Source organism: Setaria italica, chromosome I (assembly GCF_000263155.2).
Source record: "Setaria italica strain Yugu1 chromosome I, Setaria_italica_v2.0, whole genome shotgun sequence".
Lineage (NCBI taxonomy): Eukaryota > Viridiplantae > Streptophyta > Magnoliopsida > Poales > Poaceae > Setaria > Setaria italica.
The window spans coordinates 12,351,852-12,356,211 of NC_028450.1; the positions used below are offsets into that span (position 1 = coordinate 12,351,852).

At 42.0% G+C, this 4,360-nt stretch overlaps 1 pseudogene; it reads right to left on the reverse strand.

Annotated features, from left to right (window-relative positions):
- Nucleotides 1-1,721: 1,721 nt before the first annotated feature.
- Nucleotides 1,722-3,880, reverse strand: LOC101757752 (annotated as a pseudogene).
- Nucleotides 3,881-4,360: the final 480 nt, after the last annotated feature.

Below are 4,360 nucleotides of genomic sequence, written 5' to 3' on the forward strand. Positions count from 1 at the left end.
TTTTTGAGCTTCTGGCTTTTCGAAAGCTGCACGGGAAGTTTCGTATTTGTTTGAACTTCTAGCTTTTCACACTGAGAAGCTGCCAGGAAGCTCAAACAAACAGGGCCTAATCATCTACGGGATTCAAGTTGCTTGTCACCAAGAAAAACATCCCTTTTTAGTTTCTCATTTTCAACACGCAAGACATAACAAGATTTGCATGGTAAAGGTAAGCAAGACTTGCATGTAGTTGAAGCATTCACATTATCAAATCTAGACATGTCCAAATTCTTCTTAAGCTCAGCAATCATCTCACTATGAGCACAAAAGCGAGTGAACAAACCGATTATACCTTGGGAGAGTTTACCTCTACTTATCTTGTGAAGCTTGTGTCGGAGATCATCTTCTTGATGTACCTCTTCCATCAAAAGATGCATCAATGACATCGCTTCATCATCCTTGTTTAACTTATCACGCTTCTTTCCCCACTTGTGGTCATCCTTGGATGCGACTGCACCACCTAAGGACAAAGATCCAATAGAATAAGAGCTTGGTGCCATAGCTCAAAGTACCAATTAGGATTAGCCAAAAGTATGCTCAAAGAAAACCAAATCCGCAAGCAAAATTGCCCTTTGCCTTATCGCCTCGTGGATCAAAAACCCGATTAAGGTGGTATAATCCTTGCCACCCAAATGCACCTCGCATCTAATCGCTAAGATGACACAAGTCAACTCGTGACAAGCTCACCCTAGAAATGATTACAGACACTCAAAGCGTAGCGGAAGCAAACGCAAAATGAGGCACCGGAAAGCTTGCACAAACAATTAATCAAAGCCATTACTAAGCTAAGCATGCAGAGATTAAATAAAGGGAGCAAGGAACAAGTGCTGTAGCAAGTAAAAGATAAGAGCTAGGCTCACATGCAAGAAGCTATGGGAGCTTACAAAGCTATCTAGATATTGATCAAACAAGATTAGAACTTTCTGGCACCAGATTTACTACTGTTGGCCAAAGCATACAAAGGGGGTGTTTGGATGTTTAATCCTGACTAAAATTCATGTCATATCGAATATTCGGAGGCTAATTAGGAGGACTAAACATGAGCTAATTATAAAACTAATTACATAGATGGAGGCTAATTTCTGAGACAAATCTATTAAGCCTAATTAATCCATCATTAGCACATGTTTACTGTAGCACCACATTATCAAATCATGGACTAATTAGGCTTAATAGATTCATCTCGCAAATTAACCTCCATCTGTGCAATTAGTTTTATAATTAGTCTATATTTAATACTTCTAATTAGTATCTAAACATTCGATGTGACATGAATTTTATGAGCTCCTAAAGAACCAAACGGACCAAAGGAACAAACTAGCGGAGCAAGCAATGATGGCCTAATCATTAGACACTGTAGCATAAAACCAATATCCCATTAAAAATGAGGCCTTGTTTAGTTCCCCCTTTTCCCAACGTTGGCACTATGCAAAAAGAAAATTCCCGATCACATCAAACTTGCGGTACATGCATGGAGTACTAAATGTAGACGAAATCAAAAACTAATTGCACAGTTTTGTTGTACTTTGCGAGACGAATCTTTTAAGCCTAATTAGTCAATGTTTGAATAATAATTTATAAATATAAATGAAATGCTACAGTTACGCATTTATAGTAAAATGTAAACACTCCTAATTTGGGAACAACTGAATCGTTTCTGAATCTCCTGCTCACCTGCTGTTGCCGATGAGGAAAATTGAAGTGCCACTGAGCTGCTTGCCTGGTCAACTGAGCCGCTCGTCCTAGCAGGGCTGCGTCGCGTGCGCGCTGGGCTGCCAGGCCCTGCTTGGCTGAGAGCTCACGCCCTGGACCGCCTTGTGCCTGCTGGTCCGGCTCCTCACCTGGCCTGGTCCGCCGCTGTGCTCGGCCAGCAGCTCGCCTGGGCCACCGTTGCCTGGGCCGGATGCAGCTGCGCTGGACACAGCCGGCCTGCTGGTGAGCCGAGCCTGAGCTGGGCCGCAGTCCCCAGATGCTGGCCTGGCGCGGCCCGCACGAGCTCGTCTCCCCACATGCAGCAACTGTCCAAGAGAAGAACAGAACAACAAGAACACAAAGAACACGCCCAGCTTCAAACGAAAAATCCTCTCTTAGAACACCACGGATCAAAATGAAACTTGAACATAGAAGCACCTCCACAAGGGATAATAGATCCAGAAAAAAGATCTCGAAAAGCTCAAATATTCACCGTGAATTTTGAAAAATACCGAACACCCTTCACGAAGAACACTCTGGGAAAAACTTGAAATCCGTGGTGAGTGACGGATTGCATACGGGATCACCTAGACTGCTCACTCATGTTCTGGCACCGATTTGCCCAAAGAAATTTGACCCAAATCGCAACCAAAAGTGAAGAATTAAAAATCCTTAAGAATACCTCTGAAAATCCATTCATTCAAATAGGATGGAATAAGATAGCACGAAATTAATTTTTGGATTGTTTCACTATATCCGGTTACAAGCACAATCATAGTTAGATGGTAAAAAGATCAAATCAAAGATCTCTCTCATCTCTCTCCCTCTATCACCCGTCAAATGCTCCTACTAACAAAATGAGAATCCCACCGCCAATGAATTAGCAACCTGAATGACGTGGCACCCGTAGGGATCCATGGACAGCGCCTTGGTCTTGCCGTAGAAGCTTCTGAACATGAACTGGACATGCTTCGGTGGCACACACTGGATGCATTTTTGAATGACATGGTTTCCGTGCGGGTCACGAACACACCTCTGAGTATTTTGCCATCTGTACCTTCTGGTCCAGTTCACCTACCTCAAAAGCCTAAAACAAGAAAGCAAACTGATTATTTTCGTTAGAAGAAAACGACAGAAGACTGATTGTAGTGAACCAACTGACGAGCGACAGTTAGTTGCAAAAGGCCGTCAGACTCGGTGCCTGCTGACTAGGAGATAAGAATACGTACTAGATCTATCTGAAGATAAAGCACAAGTTAGGAACATACATGAACACAGTCATAATACAAACATGTAACTAGTATAAAACATTTCTGACTCTGAACTTGCGTTAAATAGAGAGGAACATTATGTTGTCCAGTTTACCTTCTGGATCACCCAGCAACCATACATATGAAGGCTTAGGGCTAACACATGCCCAATCAGACGATTGGTGAACTCTCTTTGGTAGTAATGCGGTCCATGCTCAAGAAGCTGACAGAGAAACAAAAAAAAGGTTAATTAATTAGTATGCATGTATAGTAGCTTGTGCTTCACAGACTCAAGTTACATATAAAAAAGGCCCATATATGTAGAAGTTGGAGAATAAAGATTTACCTTCTGGAGTGCATGATTGGCGAAAACATCAACTGCAACCGTATGAAAGATAGGCATGATTTCCTCATACAGCATACCAATCTCTTGTGGCGTTGCCACCTCAAGCGCCTGCTGTCTGAAGCGAAGTATCTGAATGTTCTGGATTGTCCCCGTAGTATTCCACCATAACGTCACGGCCATAGTTATTCTTCAGATCTTGAACAGAAGTATCTGAATGTTCTGGATTGTCCCCGTAGTATTCCACCATAACGTCACGGCCATAGTTATTCTTCAGATCTTGAACAGACTGGCGAAGGAGTAACCCAGCAGTGATCTGGTCAGGGTCCAAGCATGCACGAGTATATGATTTCTGGAGCTCCATGACATGTGCAATTTGCTTCATGGCAAGCTCACTCAGCGGTGTAGCTTGGGAGTCTTGCTCAATATTTCCTGGGGTAACAGAAAATTGATCGCCTGACGCAGGAAGAGAAGACACATTGTTTTCACCATGTCTTGTTTGGCTATCAAGATTCAAGCCAGTAGTTTGTTTTCTGGTTTTGTCCTGCGCATCCATTGCTTGTGATCAACTGGAATGAATGCCTTCTGCAAATACTATTGTTAGATGAAATTCTTCGTCTCCAAATAGCAGCTCCAGGTAACTTGATTACCTTTTGGCCTGAACAGGGATCGTGCATGCGTTGATGACACCTTAATAAGATGACCTTCACTGCTTGGATCAGCATAAGGAGGAAGAGGAAACAGTAACGTTTTGCAACGAGAAACTGAAAAATGACACGCAGTGGGTCATATCCAGTTTTGGATTCTAGAATGTTTTCCATAATAGAAGAAAAATAAATTCTTGCTTTTATAACATAATACTAGAAAAAAAATGAAGCCTTGCTTTTATAAGTTCGTAAAAATTATATCACCACATCAACAAAATACGCTACCCTGATAAACCAACATCAAAAGCAGTGTACTTTTTAAGACAATATCACTATTTATGAAAGTCTAAGTATCTAAGCGAAATATCCCATGTAGTTTAGGGGTGTTT